This window comes from Pseudophryne corroboree, chromosome 3 (assembly GCF_028390025.1).
Source record: "Pseudophryne corroboree isolate aPseCor3 chromosome 3, aPseCor3.hap2, whole genome shotgun sequence".
In the NCBI taxonomy this organism is placed as follows: Eukaryota; Metazoa; Chordata; class Amphibia; order Anura; family Myobatrachidae; genus Pseudophryne; species Pseudophryne corroboree.
In genome coordinates this window covers 723,764,220-723,776,411 of record NC_086446.1, presented here as the reverse complement: position 1 = coordinate 723,776,411, position 12,192 = coordinate 723,764,220, and the positions used below count along the sequence as shown (strand labels likewise).

The following is a 12,192-nucleotide window of genomic DNA, read 5'->3' as shown; positions in this document are numbered from 1 at the left end:
GGCAGGTGTGCATCTAACTGAAAAAGATTCCTGTGGAGCCAAATATGCAGACACGCTCACCAATGGTCCTCCCCCAATGGGAAATCCCTTTCATTGCATTTTGAAATTGACATTTTCTAAAATTGGAGAATTGGCATGTCCTATAGTTATTATGATGCCGTACCTGATATTTCCAGGTTTTAAGTGTTGCCTGGTGTTTGCTTTCTGCAGATTGTAATTTAGTAAAGGCAATGTGTGAATGTTTATAGCAGAGGCTATCATACATTCAGGTTAAATAGATGTGTACAAACAACACACTATTCTGCTGGTTTAATCTAAAAGAGCACCCACTGGAGAAAAATACACACGTTATTCACACACACACAGTATAATGTATAATCTACATCTGCAATCCCGTATGAGGTAACAGTGCCTCCGGTGTCTCACTTCCTGCGTTCATGCTGCATGATCATAGGGTGCATAAGGTCAATATACTGTAATCAACTGATCTGTGACCAACACTGCCTCTTTGTACATAGCCACTGAGACTCACAAAAGTCACCTCAATACAGATCCAGGCGGCTGCGGCATTTGTATATTTCTCACAGTCGCTGCATTCACAGCTGTGGCAGCATTAGTGCACATCTCTGAATAGGGAAGCCAATCCCAGGCCATTTTTTCAATCCCAGGTATCGGGATTGAAAAAATAAGATTTTACTTACCGATAAATCTATTTCTCGTAGTCCGTAGTGGATGCTGGGACTCCGTAAGGACCATGGGGAATAGCGGCTCCGCAGGAGACAGGGCACAAGAATAAAAGCTTTAGGATCAGGTGGTGTGCACTGGCTCCTCCCCCTATGACCCTCCTCCAAGCCTCAGTTAGGATACTGTGCCCGGACGAGCGTACATAATAAGGAAGGATATTGAATCCCGGGTAAGACTCATACCAGCCACACCAATCACACCGTACAACTTGTGATCTGAACCCAGTTAACAGTATGATAACAACGAAGGAGCCTCTGAAAAGATGGCTCACAACAACAATAACCCGATTTAGTTAACAATAACTATGTACAAGTATTGCAGACAATCCGCACTTGGGATGGGCGCCCAGCATCCACTACGGACTACGAGAAATAGATTTATCGGTAAGTAAAATCTTATTTTCTCTGACGTCCTAGTGGATGCTGGGACTCCGTAAGGGCCATGGGGATTATACCAAAGCTCCCAAACGGGCGGGAGAGTGCGGATGACTCTGCAGCACCGAATGAGAGAACTCCAGGTCCTCCTCAGCCAGGGTATCAAATTTGTAGAATTTAGCAAACGTGTTTGCCCCTGACCAAGTAGCTGCTCGGCAAAGTTGTAAAGCCGAGACCCCTCGGGCAGCCGCCCAAGATGAGCCCACTTTCCTTGTGGAATGGGCTTTCACAGATTTTGGCTGTGGCAGGCCTGCCACAGAATGTGCAAGCTGAATTGTACTACAAATCCAACGAGCAATAGTCTGCTTAGAAGCAGGAGCACCCAGCTTGTTGGGTGCATACAGGATAAACAGCGAGTCAGACTTTCTGACTCCCGCCGTCCTGGAAACATATATTTTCAGGGCCCTGACAACGTCAAGTAACTTGGAGTCCTCCAAGTCCCTAGTAGCCGCAGGCACCACAATAGGTTGGTTCATGTGAAAGGCAGAAACCACCTTAGGGAGAAATTGAGGACGAGTCCTCAATTCTGCCCTGTCAGAATGAAAAATTAAGTAAGGGCTTTTATATGATAAAGCCGCCAATTCTGACACACGCCTGGCTGAAGCCAGGGCTAACAGCATCGTCACCTTCCATGTGAGATATTTTAAGTCCACAGTGGTGAGTGGTTCAAACCAAAGTGACTTAAGGAACCTCAAAACAACATTGAGATCCCAAGGTGCCACTGGAGGCACAAAAGGAGGTTGTATATGCAGTACCCCTTTTACAAATGTCTGAACTTCAGGTACTGAAGCCAGTTCTTTCTGGAAGAAAATCGACAGGGCCGAAATTTGAACCTTAATGGACCCTAACTTTAGGCCCATAGACAGTCCTGTTTGCAGGAAATGGAGGAAACGACCCAGTTGAAATTCCTCTGTAGGGGCCTTCTTGGCCTCACACCACGCAACATATTTTCGCCAAATGCGGTGATAATGTTTTGCGGTTACATCCTTCCTGGCTTTGACCAGGGTAGGGATGACTTCATCTGGAATGCCTTTTTCCTTCAGGATCCGGCGTTCAACCGCCATGCCGTCAAACGCAGCCGCGGTAAGTCTTGGAACAGACAAGGCCCCTGTTGGAGCAGGTCCTTTCTTAGAGGTAGAGGCCACGGGTCTTCCGTGAGCATCTCTTGAAGTTCCGGGTACCAACTCCTTCTTGGCCAATCCGGAACCACGAGTATCGTTCTTACTCCTCTCCTTCTTATGATTCTCAGTACTTTTGGTATGAGAGGCAGAGGAGGGAACACATACACTGACTGGTACACCCACGGTGTCACCAGAGCGTCCACCGCTATTGCCTGAGGGTCCCTTGACCTGGCGCAATATCTGTCTAGTTTTTTTGTTTAGACGTGACGCCATCATGTCCACCTTTGGTTTTTCCCAACGGTTTACAATCAGGTGGAAGACTTCTGGGTGAAGTCCCCACTCTCCCGGGTGAAGGTCGTGTCTGCTGAGGAAGTCTGCTTCCCAGTTGTCCACTCCCGGAATGAACACTGCTGACAGAGCTATCACATGATTTTCCGCCCAGCGAAGAATCCTTGCAGCTTCTGCCATTGCCCTCCTGCTTCTCGTGCCGCCCTGTCTGTTTACGTGGGCGACTGACGTGATGTTGTCCGATTGGATCAATACCGCCTGACCCTGAAGCAGGGGTTTCGCTTGACTTAGGGCATTGTAAATGGCCCTTAGTTCCAGAATGTTTATATGAAGAGATGTTTCCATGCTTGACCACAAGCCCTGGAAATTTTTTCCCTGTGTGACTGCCCCCCTGTTAGGCGCCGGGGTCCGCTCGGCCGTGCGGCCCGGCGCCTAGCAACCAGGGACGCCGTGCGCGTTCAGCCGCCGGCTCCCTGGCAACGCTAAGACGCCGGGCGCACGGAGCCGCTCTGACCTTAGCAACGGGGACGCCACGTTCAGCCGCGTTCCCCGTTGCTGGGTCTATTCTCATTACCCTGATTATGTGCTGGCCGTGCAGCATGCAAGCTGCACGGCATTTCTATTTGATTGTCCTGTCTGGATCTTGATTGGAGGGTGCCTGAATAAAGGCACCCTCAGGACTTCTTACAGACGCCGGTGATAGCTTCCTGTTTGCTTGTGTCTGCTGCAGAGAGTTCCCAGTCCCGGTCCTTTTGGTTGTTCCTGTCCTCAGAGATCCTGTACTCGGAAGTTACCATCCGTTCCTGGAGTCTGACCGAGCACCTTTAACATCTGGTGGTGTCGTGAGTCGCGGCGCAGCCGTGTGTTGCGGCTTGTCCGCATCTGTTTATTATTTTGTTTAATTGTGTTCTGGAGCTTTGCGGAGGATTCCGCTTCCACAGATCCACTCTGGTGTCCGGCGGTGCCGGATAGGAGTGTCGGATCAGTGGATCTTTGGTTGTCCTTTTTCCTGGCGGCTAGTCCGCACATACCTTTTGATTTAGTTAGTTAGCTTGTAACCCCTGGCCTGGTTGCTTAGTCAGAGGGCCCCTTGTTATCACCCTGTCTCGGACTTCCCCTTGTCTCCCTTTAAGACCTGCGGGGGCATCGGGGTTGGGCAGACATAATCCGCCCTTCGAACGCGGCTGCCATGGGCTCAAGCAACCATAGTCTCGCAGGGGATTTCTGATTACACGGGCGAGACAACGGAGTTAGGGCGCCAGGGGTTACTAGGCTATCCAGCTCCCACAACCAGCTTGTTTTCCTGTACTCAGATCCCTGCCATAAGATCTCCTCCGGTCTGGAGTACAGGAACCATAACATTATCACCGGCCAACAAAAGAAAAGATTAAACTTACAGTAAATTTTTTCACTTTTTAGTTGGGAGATTTTTTGTCGGCCTTATGAATCCCACCGGTGTTGGGCCAAACCCTGGCCAGCTTCTTGTTAGTCAGATTCAGGAACTTACTCAGATGGTTCAGGATCTGTCCCTCCGGGTGAGGTCACAGGAAGATCTGTTACGGACTTCCCCGAGGGTCATCCCTGAACCAAAAATGCATCTGCCTGACCGTTTTTCTGGGGATAGAAAACAGTTTTTTAATTTTAAAGAATCTTGCAAACTGTATTTTCGTTTAAGACCAGTTACCTCAGGTACAGAGGCTCAGCGGGTTGTGATTATTATTTCTCTACTTCAGGGGGATCCTCAGACCTGGGCTTTTGGTTTAAAGACAGACGATCCGGCCTTATCGTCTGTAGACGCCTTTTTAAAATCTTTAGGGCTATTGTATGACGACCCTGATAGAGAGGCGTCCGCAGAAAGTCAGTTGCGTGCTCTTAGACAGGGTAGGAATCCCGCAGAGAATTATTGTACGGAGTTTCGCCGTTGGTCGAACGACTGTGGCTGGAATGACCCAGCCCTGCGCAGTCAGTTTCGCCTCGGCTTATCTGAATCTATAAAAGACAGTCTCCTCCAGTATCCCGCTCCTGAGACCCTCGATAACCTCATGGAGCTATCTATTAAAATAGATCGTCGGCTCAGAGAGCGGAGGGCTGAAAAAGGGGCATCTGTCGGGTCCTCTCCCTGGGTTCCTTCCATTCCTGTAGACATAGAGGAGCCTATGCAGATTGGTCTCTCCAAATTGTCTCCGGAAGAAAGAACCAGGAGGCAAAATTATGGTCTGTGTTTATACTGCGGAGGTAAGGGACATTTTGCCCGTAGTTGTCCAAACAAGTTGGGAAACTTCCTGACCAAGTGAGTTGTGAGGGGGTTCACTTTGGTCTGCAGCTCATCTCCTCAAATAATTCACTGTTGGTTCCTGCTAAAGTTTCCTATGGCAGCCTCTGTTCCTCGGTCTCTGCTTTTGTGGACAGTGGAGCTGCAGGAAACTTTATGGATTTAACATGGGCCAAGGCCTTAGGTATTCCTCAGCTAACCTTGGGTAGGTGTATCACCATGCATGGTTTAGATGGGAGTCCTTTATCCAATGGGGTTATTTCTCTATGTACACCACCTGTTTTGCTCTCGGTGGGAGCTCTGCATTCTGAAAAAATTGAGTTTTTCCTTACCCATTGTCCAGCAGTTCCTGTGGTTCTGGGTCATCCTTGGCTGGCCTTTCATAATCCCATCATTAATTGGCAGTCTGGGGAGATCCTACAATGGGGTACCATCTGTGATAAAGAATGTATTACGCTTCCTATCCGAGTAGCTGCCGCCAGTTCCGCACATATTCCTGGGGAATACCAGGATTTTGTTGATGTGTTTTCCAAGGGCAATGCGGATATTTTGCCTCCCCATAGGCCTTATGATTGTGCCATTGAGTTAATTCCTGGTGCCACGTTGCCTAAAGGAAGGTTATATGCATTGTCTGGTCCTGAAACGGTGGCCATGAATGAGTATGTGAAAGAAAGCCTTGGGAAAGGGTTTATCAGGCCATCTAAATCCCCTTTAAGTGCAGGTTTCTTCTTCGTAGAGAAGAAGGATGGTTCACTCAGACCCTGCATTGACTTTAGAGCTTTGAATAAGATCTCAGTAAAGAATACTTACCCTCTGCCGCTGATCTCTGTCCTCTTTGATCAGCTACGTTCGGCTGTTATTTTTTCTAAGATTGATCTTAGAGGAGCATATAACCTCATCAGAATCAGGTCAGGGGATGAGTGGAAAACGGCATTTAGTACTCAGTCGGGCCACTATGAGTATCTGGTCATGCCATTCGGCCTATCTAACGCTCCGGCAGTTTTCCAGGATCTCATTAATGATGTGCTCCGTGAGTTTCTGGGAAGATTCGTCGTGGTCTATTTAGACGATATTTTGATATATTCTGACTCCGTGGAACAACATGTTACCCAGGTGCGTCAGGTGCTAAAGAGATTACGTGAAAATCACTTATATGCCAAGCTGGAGAAGTGTGAATTTCATGTCACGGAAGTATCCTTTTTAGGGTACATTATTTCCCCTCGGGGATTCCGAATGGAACCAAAAAAGCTCCAAGCCATCCTTAGTTGGGCGCAACCAAACAATTTAAAAGCAATTCAGCGCTTTTTAGGGTTTGCAAACTACTATAGAAGATTTATTCACTCTTTCTCTGACCTAGTTGCTCCCATTGTGGCACTTACTAAGAAGGGAGCAGATCCTACCAATTGGTCATGTGAAGCGGAGTTATCTTTTCAGGCCTTGAAACAAGCCTTTGTCTCAGCCCCTGTCCTTAGACATCCCAACCCAGAATTACCTTTCATTGTTGAGGTAGATGCCTCGGAGGTTGGAGTAGGGGCTATCCTTTCTCAGAAGGATCCAGATTCCCTTGAGTTACATCCTTGTGCCTTTATGTCCAGGAAATTCTCATCTGCAGAATCCAACTACGATGTTGGTAACCGGGAATTGCTGGCTATTAAATGGGCTTTCGAGGAGTGGAGACATTGGCTTGAAGGAGCTACCCACACCATTTCAGTTTTGACTGATCACAAAAATCTTCAATACATTGAATCGGCTAAACGACTGAATGCCCGACAGGCTCGTTGGGCTTTATTTTTTACTCGTTTCAAATTCATTATCACCTTCAGACCAGGTTCCAAGAATACCAAGGCAGATGCCCTGTCACGCAGTTTCCTTCCGGTTCAAGACAACAGTCCTGTTACTCCCATACTTCCGCCTTCAGTCATTCAGGCAGGTCTCACACAGGATGTATTTTCCCAATTAAAACTGCTTCAACATCAAGCTCCGGGAAATACTCCTGCTAGTCGTCTTTTTGTTCCTGAGTTTTTGAGAGCAACTGTTTTGGCGGAATTTCATGATAGCAAAGTTGCAGGGCATCCGGGAATCGCTAAGACTTTGGAATTAGTATCCCGCTCAGTATGGTGGCCTGGTCTTTCCAAAGACATTAAAGAGTTTGTTTTTTCGTGTCAGGTCTGTGCACAGCATAAAGTTCCCCGTTCTTTGCCTATTGGTCAACTTATGCCCTTGAAAGTTCCTCTTAGGCCATGGTCGCATATCTCCATGGATTTTGTGGTGGATCTCCCTCTGTCAGCCGGATGCCGAGTCATATGGGTGGTAGTGGACCGTTTTAGCAAGATGGCCCATTTTATTGCTCTTCCCCGATTGCCATCTGCCCAGGGATTGGCAGTCTTGTTCCTCCGTCATGTTTTCAGACTCCATGGGTTACCCACTGATATTGTTTCTGACAGGGGTCCACAATTCATTGCGCAATTTTGGAGGTCTTTTTGTGCTTCGTTAAAAATGAAATTATCTTTAACCTCCGGCTATCATCCACAATCCAATGGACAGACTGAGCGAGTTAACCAATCTCTAAAACAATATTTGCGTTTGTACTCGGCCAAACTCCAAAATGACTGGTCTGAGTTTCTTCCATTGGCGGAGTTTGCTTATAATAATGCCTGTCATTCCTCCACCAATGTGTCTCCATTTTTTGCAGTTTTTGGTTTCCACCCCAGAGCTAATTCATTTTTTCAACATTCCTCTGTCTCCTCTCTGGCCCTGACCTCTCATCTTAAACTTATTTGGAAAAAAGTGCACCTGGCTCTCAGAAAAGCAGCTTTCCGGGAAAAAAAATTTTCTGACAGGCTCCGGCGGCCGTGCACTTTTAAAGTAGGAGACAGGGTGTGGTTGTCGACTCGCAACATCAAACTTCGACAAACCTCAGCCAGATTGGGTCCTAGATTTATTGGACCATTTCTCATTATCAAAAAAGTCAATCCAGTTGCTTTCCGGTTACGTTTACCAAAAACTTTACGGATCGGAAATACCTTCCATTGCTCATTGCTTAAACCATATGTTTCGTCCAGCAGATTTCCTCGTAAAAAATCTCAGGGGAGATCACCAGTTAATGTACAGGGTCAGCAAGAGTTCTTGGTTGAGAAGGTTCTCGATTCCAAGTTGTCCCGGGGTCGGCTTTATTTTTTGGTGCATTGGAGAGGTTATGGGCCAGAGGAAAGGTCGTGGGTCCTGGATGAAGACCTTCATGCCCCAAAGCTCAAAAAAGCATTTTTTCGTGAATTTCCTCGGAAACCTGGCTTTAGGGGTTCCTTGACCCCTCCTCAAGGGGGGGGTACTGTTAGGCGCCGGGGTCCGCTCGGCCGTGCGGCCCGGCGCCTAGCAACCAGGGACGCCGTGCGCGTTCAGCCGCCGGCTCCCTGGCAACGCTAAGACGCCGGGCGCACGGAGCCGCTCTGACCTTAGCAACGGGGACGCCACGTTCAGCCGCGTTCCCCGTTGCTGGGTCTATTCTCATTACCCTGATTATGTGCTGGCCGTGCAGCATGCAAGCTGCACGGCATTTCTATTTGATTGTCCTGTCTGGATCTTGATTGGAGGGTGCCTGAATAAAGGCACCCTCAGGACTTCTTACAGACGCCGGTGATAGCTTCCTGTTTGCTTGTGTCTGCTGCAGAGAGTTCCCAGTCCCGGTCCTTTTGGTTGTTCCTGTCCTCAGAGATCCTGTACTCGGAAGTTACCATCCGTTCCTGGAGTCTGACCGAGCACCTTTAACATCTGGTGGTGTCGTGAGTCGCGGCGCAGCCGTGTGTTGCGGCTTGTCCGCTTCTGTTTATTATTTTGTTTAATTGTGTTCTGGAGCTTTGCGGAGGATTCCGCTTCCACAGATCCACTCTGGTGTCCGGCGGTGCCGGATAGGAGTGTCGGATCAGTGGATCTTTGGTTGTCCTTTTTCCTGGCGGCTAGTCCGCACATACCTTTTGATTTAGTTAGTTAGCTTGTAACCCCTGGCCTGGTTGCTTAGTCAGAGGGCCCCTTGTTATCACCCTGTCTCGGACTTCCCCTTGTCTCCCTTTAAGACCTGCGGGGGCATCGGGGTTGGGCAGACATAATCCGCCCTTCGAACGCGGCTGCCATGGGCTCAAGCAACCATAGTCTCGCAGGGGATTTCTGATTACACGGGCGAGACAACGGAGTTAGGGCGCCAGGGGTTACTAGGCTATCCAGCTCCCACAACCAGCTTGTTTTCCTGTACTCAGATCCCTGCCATAAGATCTCCTCCGGTCTGGAGTACAGGAACCATAACACCCCCAGCCTCTCAGGCTGGCGTCCGTGGTCACCAGGACCCAATCCTGAATGCCAAATCTGCGGCCCTCTAGTAGATGAGCACTCTGCAGCCACCACAGAAGAGACACCCTTGTCCTTGTCGACAGGGTTATCCGCTGATGCATCTGAAGATGCGATCCGGACCATTTGTCCAGTAGATCCCACTGAAACGTTCTTGCATGGAATCTTCCGAATGGAATCGCTTCGTAAGAAGCAACCATTTTTCCCAGGACCCTCGTGCACTGATGCACTGACACCTGGCCTGGTTTTAGGAGGTTCCTGACTAGCTCGGATAACTCCCTGGCCTTCTCCTCTGGGAGAAACACCTTTTTCTGGACTGTGTCCAGAATCATTCCTAGGAACAGTAGACGTGTCGTTGGAATCAGCTGCGATTTTGGAATATTTAGGATCCACCCGTGCTGACGTAACACTACCTGAGATAGTGCTACTCCGACTTCTAACTGTTCCCTGGACCTTGCCCTTATCAGGAGATCGTCCAAGTAAGGGATAATTAAGATGCCTTTTCTTCGAAGAAGAATCATCATTTCGGCCATTACCTTGGTAAAGACCCGAGGTGCCGTGGACAACCCAATTGGCAGCGTCTGAAACTGATAATGACAGTTTTGTACTACAAACCTGAGGTACCCTTGGTGAGACGGGTAGATTGGGACGTGGAGATAAGCATCCTTGATGTCCAGAGACACCATATAGTCCCCTTCTTCCAGGTTTGCTATCACCGCTCTGAGTGATTCCATCTTGAATTTGAACCTCTTTATGTAAGTGTTCAGGGATTTTAGATTTAAAATTGGTCTCACCGAGCCGTCCGGCTTCGGTACCACAAACAGCGTGGAATAATACCCCTTTCCCTGTTGTAGGAGGGGTACCTTGATTATCACCTGCTGGGAATACAGCTTGTGAATGGCTTCCAAAACTGCCTCCCTGTCGGAGGGAGACTTTGGTAGAGCAGACTTCTGGAACCGGCGAGGGGGAAACGCCTCGAATTCCAGTTTGTACCCCTGCGATACCACCTGTAGAATCCAGGGGTCCACTTGCGAGTGAGCCCACTGCGCGTTGAAATTCTTGAGACGGGCCCCCACCATGTCTGAGTCTGCTTGTAAAGCCCCAGCGTCATGCTGAAGACTTGGCAGAAGCAGGGGAGGGCTTCTGCTCCTGGGAAGCGGCTGCATGGTGCAGTCTTTTTCCCCTTCCTCTGCCCCGGGGCAGGAAGGAATGGCCTTTAGCTCGCTTGTACTTATGGGAACGAAAGGACTGAGTTTGAAAAGACGGTGTCTTTTTCTGCTGAAGTGAAGTGACCTGGGATAAAAAGGTGGATTTTCCAGCCGTTGCCATGGCCACCAGGTCCGATAGACCAGCCCCAAATAACTCCTCCCCTTTATACGGCAATACTTCCATATGTCGTTTGGAATCCGCATCGCCTGACCACTGTCGCGTCCATAACGCTCTTCTGGCAGAAATGGACATAGCACTTACTCTTGATGCCAGGGTGCAAATATCCCTCTGTGCATCACGCATATATAGTAATGCATCCTTCAAATGCTCTATAGTTAACAGTATATTGTCCCTATCCTGGGTATCAATATTTTCAGTCAGGGAATCCGACCACGCGACGCCAGCACTGCACATCCAGGCTGAAGCGATTGCTGGTCGCAGTATAACACCAGTATGTGTGTATATACTTTTAAGAATATTTTCCAGCCTTCTATCTGCTGGTTCTTTGAGGGTGGCCGTATCAGGAGACGGTAACGCTACTTGTTTAGATAAACGTGTGAGCGCCTTATCTACCCTAGGGGGTGTTTCCCAACGTGTCCTAACCTCTAACGGGAAAGGATATAGTGCCAATCATTTTTTAGAAATTAGCATTTTTTTGTCGGGGGAAACCCATGCTTTATCACACACCTCATTTAACTCATCTGACTCAGGGAAAACTATTGGTAGTTTTTTCACACCCCACATAATACCCTTCTTTGTGGTACTTGTAGTGTCAGAAATGTTCAATGCTTCCTTCATTGCCGTGATCATGTAACGTGTGGCCCTACTGGACATTACGTTTGTCTCCTCACCGTCGACACTAGACTCAGTATCTGTGTCTGGATCTGTGTCGACCCACTGAGGTAACGGGCGTTTTAGGGCCCCTGACGGTGTCTGAGACGCCTGGACAGGCACTAATTGATTTGCCGGCTGTCTCATGTCATCAACCGTTCTTTGCAAAGTGCTGACATTATCACTTAATTCTTTAAATACGATCATCCAGTCAGGTGTCGACTCCCTAGGGGGTGACATCACTAACCCAGGCAATTGCTCCGCCTCCACATCATTTTACTCCTCATACATGTCGACACACACGTACCGACACACAGCACACACACCGGGAATGCTCTGATAGAGGACAGGACCCCACAAGCCCTTTGGAGAGACAGAGGGAGAGTCTGCCAGCACACACCAAGCGCTATATATATATACAGGGATAACCTTATATAAGTGTTATTCCCTTATAGCTGCTGTTTATATAGTTTATAGCTGCCAATAGTGCCCCCCCTTCTCTTTTTTACCCTGATTCAGTAGCAAGTCTGCAGGGGAGAGTCAGGGAGCCGTCCTTCCAGCGGAGCTGTGAGGGAAAATGGCGCTTGTGTGCTGAGGAGATAGGCTCCGCCCCTTCACGACGTCCTTATCTCCCGCTTTTTCTGTAAAAAATGGCAGGGGTTAAAATACATCCATATAGCCCCAGAGCTATATGTGATGTATTCTTTAGCCAATCTAAGGTATATCATGTTATATTGCGTCTCAGGGCGCTCCCCCCCAGCGCCCTGCACCCTCAGTGACCGGAGTGTGAAGTGTGCTGAGAGCAATGGCGCACAGCTGCGGTGCTGTGCGCTACCTTAGTCTGAAGACAGGATCGTCTTCTGCCGCCGATTTCACCGGACCTCTTCGCTCTTCTGGCTCTGTAAGGGGGCCGGCGGCGCGGCTCCGGGACCCATCCAGGCTGAACCTGTGATCG

At 48.8% G+C, this 12,192-nt stretch overlaps 1 protein-coding gene across 2 annotated transcripts in view; it reads right to left on the bottom strand.

Moving 5' to 3' along the window:
* The window catches only part of TCERG1L (transcription elongation regulator 1 like), a 621,355-nt gene that overhangs the window by 19,977 nt on the left and 589,186 nt on the right, over positions 1 to 12,192 (bottom strand). The window lies entirely within an intron of this gene.